Source organism: Ictidomys tridecemlineatus, unplaced genomic scaffold (assembly GCF_052094955.1).
Source record: "Ictidomys tridecemlineatus isolate mIctTri1 unplaced genomic scaffold, mIctTri1.hap1 Scaffold_85, whole genome shotgun sequence".
Classification (NCBI taxonomy): Eukaryota; Metazoa; Chordata; class Mammalia; order Rodentia; family Sciuridae; genus Ictidomys; species Ictidomys tridecemlineatus.
The window spans coordinates 29377-41593 of record NW_027526100.1 but is presented as its reverse complement, the minus strand read 5'-3'; the positions used below and the strand labels follow the sequence as shown (position 1 = coordinate 41593).

Here is a 12217-nt window from a genome sequence, read left to right as displayed (position 1 = left end):
GAATTAAGAGAAATCGAAAAATTAAGATAAAAATAAGCCTTAGGGCAAGCTTGAAAATCCTATGATTCATCTCTTTCTCAATGTAACTTGATCTAAAATCCTAACACTCACATTCATCTATCTCTGCCACATGTATTTGTTAATACTCTAGAGAATTAGAAGCCCCCAAGAGACTAACACCATGCTTTCAGTACTGGTTTTTTGTTGACAATAACTTGTATATCTCCATCCCAATATGGTATAATGAGAGAAAAATCTAATAATCTCTGTGCTTTATTTTTCTGTAACAGCTTTGTTGATATAAATATAATAAAACTTACATAAGAATACAGTTCAGTGACTTTTAATATATCCAAAATGTTGTACAACCATCACCAATCTAAATTTAGATCATTTTCATCATCCAACAAGGAACTCAATACCATTAGCAGTTCCTCATCTTTTTCCCCTAATGCCCAGACCTAGACAATCTATTTTCTGTCTCTGTATACAGATTTGCCTATTCTGGATATTTCATATATACAGAATCATACAGCATGTGATCTTTGTGTCTGGCTTCTTTTATTTCGTACAGTGTTCGCAAGATTCATGCATGTTGTATCATATATCAGTACTTATTGTTTATCTATTCATCAGTGGATACTTGGGTTGTTCCCCCTTTGGGGCTATTATGAATTGTGCTGCTATAAACATTCATGTACAAGTTTTGGGGAGAACATGTTTTCCTTTTTTTGTACAAATCTAGGAGTGGAACTGCTGTGTCACATGGTAACCCTATGTTTAACTATTTGAGGAACTGCCAATCTTATTGTCCCAAAGCAGCTGCACCATTTTACATTACAACCAGCAAAGTATGAATGTTATAATATTTCCATACCCTTGCCAACACTTAATATCTATGCATATCCTCAGAGTATGAACCAGTATCTCACTGTGTTTTTATTTGCATTTCCTTAATGGTTAACAATATTGTACTAATGGGTTATCACTATATTTTCTTTGCAGATATGTCTATTATATACTTGTATATTTGATTATTTGTCTTTTTACTATTAAGTTGTAAAAGTTGGCCCCTGTACTTTTAAAAGCTTCATACAAAAGCAAGTTCTGGTACATGAGAAAAAATTTATTAGTTTTTCTAGAATTGGTAAAGAATCCATATGGCTCCAAAAATGACACTAAATTCATAATTCAATTCATAAACTCAGGTACCATCTCAATAATTATATTAATATAATAAAACAGTAATACTGTACCTTCCTCTAAGTACAACCAGTACAGCATCCTGCTTAATAACACATGCTCTAATGTCAGAATGCCTGAACTCAAGTTCCAGCTCTACTACTTCCTTGATGCTTAACCATGAGCTCATCACTTCACCTATCTAAACTGTAAAATGGAAATGATTTTACAATCAGATAGAAAGAAAGGACACATCATTTTAGTAATGAAGATAAGAAAAGACTATGACATTATTGACACATTAATTCCACAGCCAGTGACTTCTCTCCTAACTACAGAAGGAAGAAATCACCCACCTAAGGCAGAGTGGTTGGGGAAAGGGTTGGTGAGGATGCAGCCTTTCTTTGGTCTTAAGATGAATGATTTGGACAGACTGGTTGGAACCCAAGAGTAGAGTTCATTTATAAATACTAAGTAAACCTGTACAATCTTAAGAGCTCTAGCAAGATAGAAGGCTAGAAAATGACTGCAAAGGCAGGCTGGGGTGAGTGTTCGCAAACCCTTTGCTTCAGATACCCATGAGTCATCAGGCTAGCCTTTATCCCACTGGCAGGAATCAAGCCTCTGTGTAGCAGGGGAGTGACACATTCAAAGCTACATGGAAGAGTGAGCATGGCAGAAGGACAGAGAATATGTGCTAGGTTTGTGGGGACAGCACAGAGCCAATCAAGGTCAATGAAATAAGAAGGGTGGAGCCCAAGCTGGCTTCAGTAGCTTCAGAAACGAAAGGTACAGGTGTCTTAGTGTAATTTCTGCTTGTGAGGTTGGGCAAAACTATTTAACCCTAATCCTGGGATTTCAAGTTCTTTTACTGAACGTGGATACTGATGAGAAGATAGTATTTAAATAAATTAGTTAAATGTGTTGTCTGCTAAAAATGGCCTAAGAAATATTAACAAATTAAAAACTACCATTCTAAAAAAAAAAAGTTTAATCCTCAAAGATGTTTCACATGGTGTTGGAATCACAATAGGTTAGACAAACACCTAAGTTCCCACTCACTGTAAGCACACTAATTGCTAACGAACTGCAAATGTTCAGGGGTTCAACATGTGGAATTAGACACCAGAGAAGACAGAATGTAGGTAGTAAAAGATAAAAATGGATAGAAACAAAGCCATTCAAAAGAAAACAAATGAGAGAAAGTAAAGAGAGCAACAGGGTATCACTAACTGGAGGCCAACAATTCACTTCAATAACCTTGAAAGGTACTCTATATGAAAGCTTGAGATAAATAACTATTGGGTATAATAACCTTTAGAATCATTAAAAAAAGTCTATTTCCTTAAACTCTTGTTTTAAAAAACAGAGAAGCATTTAATCCACGTGAGAAAGATTTCCTCAAAATTAAAACTAAAAAGGAATTAGCCTAAAGCATTCTTATGGGCTGAATGTGTTGCCACAAGATTTGTTATGTTGGAAATCTAATCCCCAATGGTTTTAGGAGGTGGAACTTTGAGGAGGTGATTAGGTCATAAAGTAAAGACCTTGTACAGGAATTAGTGCCCTTATAAGAAGAGGCCCCAGGAGATGCCCCCATCCTTCTATTATGTGAGGACACAGCAAAAAGTTAGGCATCTACTGTTGGGCACAGTAGTACACCCTGTAATCCTAGCAACTCTGGAGACTAAAGCAGGAGGATCCCAAGTTCAATGTCAGCCTCAGCAACTTAGCAAGACCCTTTCTCAAAATAAAAAATAAGAAAGGCAAGGGATTGCGCTCAATAGTAAGTCCCTGGGTTCAATTCCCATTATCCAAAAAAAGGTCATCCATTAACCAGGAAAAGAGGCCTCACCAGATATCAAAACTGCTGGCACCACAATATTGGATTCCCCAGCCTACAGAAATGTGAGAATTGAATGTTTGTTGTTTAAAGCTACCCAGTTTATAGTATTTTTGCTACAGTAGGTCCAAAGGACTAAAGTATCCATTCTTTTTTTTTTTTTTTTTTTGGTGCCAGGGATTGAACTCAGGGGTACTTAATCAGTGAGCCACATCCCCAACCCTTTTAAAGTTTTTTAAATTTAGACACAGCATCTCACCAAGTTGATTGCCTTGCTAAATTGCTTAGGTTGGCTTTGAACTTGCAATCCTCCTTCCTCAGCCTTCCAAGATGCTGAGATTACAGGTGTGCACCACCACACCTGACAACAGACATCCATTCTCAACAGGAGTTGAGTATTACCCCAAATACAGTGAAAAAATTAAGTTGTTGGGAGACGAAAAAGCCTAGTTCTTTTTATATATAAAGCACAGATGAACATATTGTATGTAAACAGACAAGCAGTACGTATGGTATTAAAAATTTCAGAGGGAGATTGATTAGGGGGAAAATGTAAAAAAAAAAGAAATAAAGGCTGCTGAGATTAAGGAAAGGGAGATAATAATGAAAACTTTCAAAAACAAGAAACAAAGGTGGCCTAAAAGTGATTAAGGACAGATCAAGAAATGCTATGTGCTTAAGTGTTCCTTTCCATTCTTCTTATTGAAGTTCCAAAATTAAATGTATTAAGTAATGAAAAGACCGAGCATTGATTTCAAATACTCAATGTTTTCTTAACAATAAAAACTGCCATGTTTATGCTGAGTGTTCCCCAAAAGTCCACGTGCAAAGGCTTAGTCGCTAGGGTGGCAATATTAAGAAGTGCTGTAGAATCTTGAAGAAAGTTTGTTAAATCGCTGGAGAAATGCCTTTGAAGAGGAATGTGGGAGCCTGGTCTTGTCTTCTCTCTCTGCTTCCTGGCTCAGGATATGAGGAGTTTGCTCCACCACATTTTCCCTGCCATTGCAATCCACTGCCTTACCAGCACTGAGCCAATACAGGCACCATATCTTCACATCTCCAGAACTATGAGCCATAATATAATTCTCTTTACATCATAGCTAGCGTTTGCCAAATATTTCATTATAGTGATGGAAAGCTGACTTATACAGAAGCATTATAAATTAAAATGAGAACAAGAGCAAATATAAATGAGGCTTGTACAAATTTTAGGGCATAAAGTTTAGGTAATACTATGACAATTCAGCAACAATTTATATAAGAAAAAATACTCACTTGGTGGTGGTAAAAATTCAGGATGACTGTCACAATCATCTACCTTCAAAGCCTCATCTACCACCTGCCCATGAAAATAAAACTAGTGAGACTGTAAAAATAATATAGCCATTTCAGTTATACCAATACTCAGCATTTATACAAAAGAACTAAAGTCAATATACTATAGTGATCATGCATATCCATGTTTGTAGCAGCATAGTTCACAATAGTCAAAACTATGGAACCAGTCTAGGTGGTCATCAATGGATGAACTGATCAAGAAAATGTGATACATACACACAATGGAGTTATACTCAACTATAAAGAAGAACAAAATTATGCCATTTGCAGGAAAATGTATGGAACCTGAGCACATCATGTTTAGTTAAAGAAGCCAGACTGAGAAAGTCATGGGTCATATGTTCTCTCACACTTGGGAGCTAGAGAAAAAATAAAGAAAAAAAGAGGACCGGTCTCATGAAAATAGAAGAGAGACCAGCAGAGTAGTGGAGAGGGACCAGGGTGAAGGGAGAGGAAGTACTGGGGAATGAAATGGACCAAATTGTTATATGCATGTATGAGAATGTAACAATGGATTCCACTTGATGTATAATTATAATGTACTGTTAAAAAAAATAAGAATTCAATGGCCGTGTAATAGAATTTGTAGTAGAATATGATAGAATTCACTCAAGCGCTTAAAATATGCATCTAGTTACTAAGTCTAAAAGTATAAGTAAGCATACAAAATGATAACTAGTGACCAGAGATCAAGACAAATGACAAATTCTTGAATGACAATTCTATCTCTGATGCCTAGAACAATGTCTCATGTGGCAGCTATTCGACAATGACTAAACTGAATATTACCACATTATTCCTGTGCTCTTCTCCCTAAATTAATACAGCCTCTTGGAAATTTTGAGGACTTAACGGTATATTAAGAAAGTTCCTTTCAATGCCCATCACCCACCCAATGCCAAAACATCATGATCTTTTCTTTCCTCAAATCTTGAAGAGAAATATAATGTGACTTAGTGATAGCTTCTGAGTGTTGGATGTATATCACAGGTAGAGGAAAACTCAGACACATTTATCTGGGTCACCTGACCTCAGAGGCAGGCTAGAAGCCTTAGTGTGGTGCTCTGAAAAAAACCATCAGACCAAGATTGCTACTGAGCACAGCCATGAAAGGGCAACAGAAGCTGTAGATACACCCTGGCAGAGGTGGGGAAGGAGTGCCTCCTAGGCACACCAGCTTAGCACAAGTTGGCTGGTGAGCTGCTACAGTGCCAGGTCACAAACAGATTACAAATCAGAAAAGGGAGAAAAAGACAAATCCAAAACACAGGGAGGGGCAGAAGTGACTTGGCCAACAGACCCCATTGTCACTCATTCCTGAGACTGGCTGGGTGACCTAAAAGGAGGGTATAAAAATGGACTAAATGGCAAAATTATATCTAGAAAAAAATACTTTTAATACCTGTAAATATAGTCAGGCTTGACAGTACATTCCTATAATCCCAGCAACTCAGGAGGCCAAGGCAGGAGGATTCCAAGTTCAAAGCCACCCTCAGCAACTTAGAAAGGCCCAAAATAAAAAAAAATAAAAAGGCTGGGGATGTGGTTAACTCAGTGGGTAAGCATCTCTGGTTCAATCCCTGGTAAAAAAAAAAAAAAAAAGATATGTAAGTGTGATTTCAGAAGAAATTCTGTGACTTTAAATATATTATTTTTATGTATTTGTATGAGGTATAATTGGTTGTAGTTATATGAGGAATAATTGCACTACGGATGTGGTTCAGTGGTTAAGCACCCTTGGGTTCATTCCCTGGTACCAAAAACAAAACAAAACAAAATCCAAAACAAGAATAATTTTCTTGATCTCAACAAGTAAGAGTTTATACCACCAAAATAGTTGGTTTCCACTATCACCAACATGTTACTATTAATAGCTGAAATAATTTTAAGTTTTTAACTGAGCTTACCTTTAGATTCTGATTACCACCATTTGCCATCTTGTAGTTAGTATTTTTGAGATCTCTTTCCGTCTCAACAAAGTTAAGTGAAGTACTAAAAGCAGGTGCTGATAAATTCCTAGGTATATAGGCCCTAAAATGGGATAAAAGAAATGACCCCTTTATTCCTACTAATTAATGAGCATTTTTAAAAGTTATCCTTCAAACAAACAGGTTGCAGCAATTATAGCCTTTCTTCCTTGAAAGCAAGGTACCACTGTTTTGAAAAGATCCTCTACCTCTCAGATAAGCCTTTATACATAAGTACTATTTAAAACCAGTTCAAGGCTAGTATTCTGGGTTCTAATATTAAAGTAAATAAATCTTCATGTTTCACATATTAACAGCTTCACTATCCTGTGTGCTTATCAAGGGAGAAAGGCTTAATCTATTTAAATTGCCAAATAAGCAAATGTAGAATCCTGGCTATTTATTTTCTTATAAGCATTCCTAAATCGATTTGTGCTCTTTGAAAAGTATCAAGAGGCTGGGGCAACGTTTCCAGGGCAGAGAGGACGGGCATGAGGCAAAGGCTGTGTATCAGCTCTCTACTGCCAGGACCCCGTGACCAATTGCTCCTCGTCAAGCACAATAACTTCAAATTAACATTCCACTCCTCTTTTCTCACTAAATTAGGCTACTAATCATCCAAGTGGTTCAATAAAATAAATCTGACAACTCACAGATCACCTGATATTTTGTGTGCAAACACACACACCAAAAAAAAAAGAACCCTCTTATTCTCCCATCCCTAAATTTACTATAGTTGCGCTTAAGTTTTTAAAATGACAAACACAAGTGATTCTTAAGTTCACAGGGCAAAGTAATTCCAAGTAGTAGCTACTGATCTGATATTAACTCACCTGCTTTCATAAAAAGCTTTAATTGGATTCTTATTTGGTGTTCGACCTATAAAAATCAATCACACACACACACACACACAGAGTAATCAATGGATTGGCAAAACAGACTTCAACACATTTTCAAATTTCCTTTAAGCTGAGTTAAGAACATCAAACAACTTTAGAAAGTTGAAAAATAAAACAATTTTACAATCCTAGATGTCAGTAATTTCAGAATGGTGTCAACAAACTGTTGTACACCATGTCTGACATCCCACTGCATGTGATTACTGACAAGATGACAGTAATATATTGATTTGAATCAGAGACGGTACCTGTCTTCAAGGAGCTCACAATCTAAGAATCTTGTTAACAGCTGGATGACAACATCCGCTAGTTACAAAACTGCTCAGCTCAGCTCGATAGACACTGAATATCCAAAGAAGAAAAAAAAAAAAAGGAAAGACCTAGATACTCAAAGTGTAAAGAAATTTTTTCAAGCACTGAGAAAGAAAAATGACTAAGTACAGAAAACAAGGTTGAAGAATGGAAATTTACAAGTCCTAGCCTGCACAGCCAATTTCTGATTATAGATGTTCAACATGCTATAGAATTATTTGCAAACTTGGTGCAAACAAATTAAGCAACTCTATTGAAGAGCCCTTTCTTTTAGAAATAACTTAAATGATGAAAAGTTTTACACAATTTCCTTTCAAAAGCATTTATTTTATTCAAAATTTCTGAAAAGAATATTTTTCTATAGAAGAATAAATAATTTAGTTACTGGCTGTTTCAAATAAAAAATACAAATCATGTATAATAACCTAATGGAACATATTACTAACTCTACACAGAAAGATATAGAAAACGTAAGTAACTTGAAGATAACATAACAAAATAAGCACAAATCATCTGAGAACTGATTTATGATCCTCTGATAATCCAAGAAACCCACCTTTGAAACTTTAAAGAAAACTCAACTGTAACCAAAAGAATCTTAGGTGAAATACCTTGTCGGTCTTCTATTTGTTTTTGTAACTTTACATGCTGCTGAATTAGATCCTTGATTCACTCAGGGTCATTTTTACAGAGTTCTTGAGCTTTTATGTTTGCTTCCAGGGCCCAGTCATATTCCCCCAGCATAGAAAGAGCAGCACAATAATGATAATGATAATGACCCGGTTCCAAAAAGATAAATTTAATTTTTTTTCTCAAAAATATGCTTAAATTAAATAATAGGTAAGGAAAAATATTGTTTGAAAATGAATTAATTAAAATGTTAGATCAGGCCCCTATCATGAAAAATAAATAAAAATGTTAACACCTCAAGAAATAAAACTAATGAATTAGTAGAATGTTATAAATAGGCAAGTGATTTTTAACAATTAACTAGAGATAAATATTTTTGCTTAAGAGATTTTGGTACCCCAGCGAAGTATTTAACTTCTGTTATATTTTACTAATAAAGTACTAAACACAGTATTTTGTGAATAAAAGTAATTCATTATAAGAAACAAACTTTTAAAAAATACTTTAAGGGAATAATATTCACTAAGTCATGACATGCCCTACACTTTGGAAATCAAGATTTTGGAGCTGGAAGGAGCAACCAGCTTGGCCAGCATTCCCAGTGCCTCCAAGAACACAGGCTCAAATAACAGGTGTAGTCAGGCTAACTCTTCTCTCCATCTCTCCCCTTCAATCAGCTTTTATTTTATCTGTAAGTGTAGTTCCTAGCTTTAAGAAAAGGTCCAAAAATCACTGACTTTATTCTCAATTCAAATGGTAAGGTTTTGGCTTCTTGTCTTTGTTTTTTGGTATAGAACCCAAATCCTTACTGACTCCAATATTTGGAAAATCCATTATATCTAATATCTTAGTCTAGAAAGCGAATTTAACTAACCCGGCTCCCAGTTATTCACAAATCAAACTTCCATTTTAGGTACCATGTCTCCTCTAGAGAGACAATCTACCGTAAAAAAAACAGGCCAGAACCTGGCCTCAAGTCACAGTTAGAAACAAACTAAAGAACAATGATTTTATGATACCTAGTCCAGATCTCCTTCCTACTTACTACACATTTTTTTAAAGAGAGAGTGAGAGAGTGAGAGAGAGAGAGAGAGAGAGAATTTTTTTAATATTTATTTTTTAGTTCTCGGCGGACACAACGTCTTTGTTGGTATGTGGTGCTGAGGATCGAACCCGGGCCGCACACATGCCAGGCGAGCACGCTACCGCTTGAGCCACATCCCCAGCCCCCTTACTACACATTTTACAAAGAACATTCTAATTAGATGAAAACCCGGGAGAAAATCAAAATAAGTGAACCCTTTAAGTGGAAAAATCAAAAATAAGTGAACCTTTTAAAAAGGAGTAGTTTTTTGCTAAAAGAATCACTGGCACGTTTATTCAGAGTCAGTACTGTGTTCTTGTGGACCTACGAATTCTGAAGATTTTATTCTAAAGACTATGCATTTCATTAAACTCTGCTTCCCCTTAGAGGGTAGAAGTCCTGTTTCCTGACACCTGCAGTATAAGAGGACAAAGAGATCTCTCATATATACTAAAAGGTGGAAAATCCTACCACTAGATATTTGTCAACTTTCAAGTTCAGATTACTACATTTAAAAAAATAAAACACAGAATAGAAATAATGTTAGATCATAAAACATACCTGCTAAACTTATAGTGAATACTTTCTTCTTTTCCCCTACTATTCTCACCACCTATTGGATCTTTTTCCCTGGACCCCATGTAACTTCTGCTGGTTGGGAAAGCGGTTTATCCAGCCCCCTGTGCTGAAGCTTAATGAAGCTCAGATTAAAGTATCTCAGTTTCTTGAACCCAACTACCATAAAAATTTTTGTTCTTCTTTGACACTCTCATTCTCTATCATATATGGACATTCCCTACTATCTTTTGGTCTAGCATCCCCTCACCTAGGGGTAAACATTTCCCACTCCTCATAGATATGGCATGGCAGTACTATCAGTTTTAGTGCACCATCCCAACAAGGGATAGCGGCTCTGATTGGTCAGTGGAAACATACCACTTCCCAGGTCACTGTAACTGATCCATGCTGGGACACATGACCCAACTGAAATCAGCCTGAGCCTTAGGCTTATTATATAGAAACTGACAGGGGTTTCTTTTCATTAGAATTAATAGCTATGACGGATATTGGTTTGGGGCTCCTACTACAAAGTCAAAGTTTTTTTTTTTTTTAATGTGAATATGCTTTACTTTCTATATATATAACTGTAAAGTTTAGAGATAATCAGGGCACATCTAGAGTGGAATGTCCATACACAGCCAAGCAAAGGTCTATACTTGTTCTTTCTTTTTTTTTTTTTTCATGTATGACATGCTTCTGCTTGTGCATTGGTGTATATATATGGTATGCAGTCACATTCTGATAAAAATTACTTAATTTAGAAGATAATTGGAGAGGGAAATTGTCAGTTTATCCCTCATATTGAAGGACCACAACTTATTCCCAATGATTAAAACTTTATCCTGTGTATATTATCTAAATAGCGACAGGGTATATTTATTTTTTTATTGAGTGATTTAAAAAAATAATAAATGACAGTGGAATGCATTACAATTCTTATTACACATATATAGCACAATTATTCATATATCTGGTTGTATATAAAGTATGTTGACACCAATTTGTGTCTTCATACATATACTTTAGATAATGATATCTATCACATTCTACCATCCTTGCTAATCCCCTGCCCCTCCCTTGCCCTCCCACTCCTCAGCCATATCTAGAATTCGTCTATTTCCCCCACGTTCCCCTTCCCTACCCCACTATGAATCAGCCTTCTTATATCACAGAAAACATTCAGCATTAGTTTTTTGGGGATTGGCTAACTTCACTTAGCATTATAGCAGCACAATTCACAATAGCTAAACTGTGGAGCCAACCTAGATGCCCTTCAGTGGATGAATGGATAACAAAAATGTGGCAAATATATACAAAACAGAATTTTACTCAGCCATAAAAGAGAATAAAATCATGTGGTTAAAAGTCTTTTTTTAAATGAAGTCACAAGAACCTATACTCAAACTTCCTCTTCTGGCCAAGATGGAGTAACAGAGACCAGATTTACCATCCTGCCTAAAATGATTTTTAAAAACAAAAAAGATATGATTCCCTGGCTTATAAAACACTGGACACTGGGCAAGAAAACTTGAGTGATCCTTGAGAGAAGAGAAACACACAAAGTAAGACTTAAGACTGCTCCAGCGTACTGAGACAAACCCTCAGCCCAGGAAAAAGTCACTACTCAAAGACTGGCAGTCTCTCTCAGCTAAGGAGAGAGAGGTGGGAGGCAGGATTAAGGCAAGCTTGAGTTCATGAAGCAAGGACCATAGAGGGGAGAGCTGCCGAGAGAACTTCAAGGAGTCCTCAATGGGTCTTCAGCTGAGCACTGTCAGCACATGTCTGTGGGAAGAGCTCTCTATCAGGGAAAGAGCTATCAGAAAGGCTAACAGTACAAGAGTCGGACTCATACAGTGCTGCTACACCCACAAACCTGAGTGGAAAATGTCAGAATTCAGGGAGCATTAAGTCCTCAGAAAGTTTTGCCTCAGTAGTGAAGGAAAAAGTTAGCCTTAGGTTAATGACACTATGGCCCCACATAATAGAGCAAAAAACAAGATTATTAAAAACTAACCTACTTGTATGTTATTTCGCTGTATTCCAAAATAAAGCTCAAAGGTAATCAGAGTAAACCAAAGATATGCAGCACTAAACAAAGTAACATTCACAATGTTGAATTCCAATAAAAAATGCCAGGTATGCAAAGAAAGGAAATGTGTTCTATAGTGAGAAAAATCAATCAACTGGAAGCCCATAAATGACACAAATGATGGAATTCAGGATATTACAACAGTTGCTATAATCACATTCCATTCACTGTAGAAGCAAGTAAAGACATGAAATATAAGACCCAAATTTAATTTCTATAGATAAAAATTAAAGTATTTAAGATGAAAAACACCTGAATGTTAAGAAAGGCAAATGAAGCATTATAGATGAAAATATCCACAAACTTGAAGAT

At 36.1% G+C, this 12217-nt stretch overlaps 1 pseudogene; it reads right to left on the bottom strand.

Moving 5' to 3' along the window:
* LOC144364799 (transport and Golgi organization protein 1 homolog) overlaps nt 1-12217 on the bottom strand; it is a 150034-nt pseudogene that overhangs the window by 122906 nt on the left and 14911 nt on the right.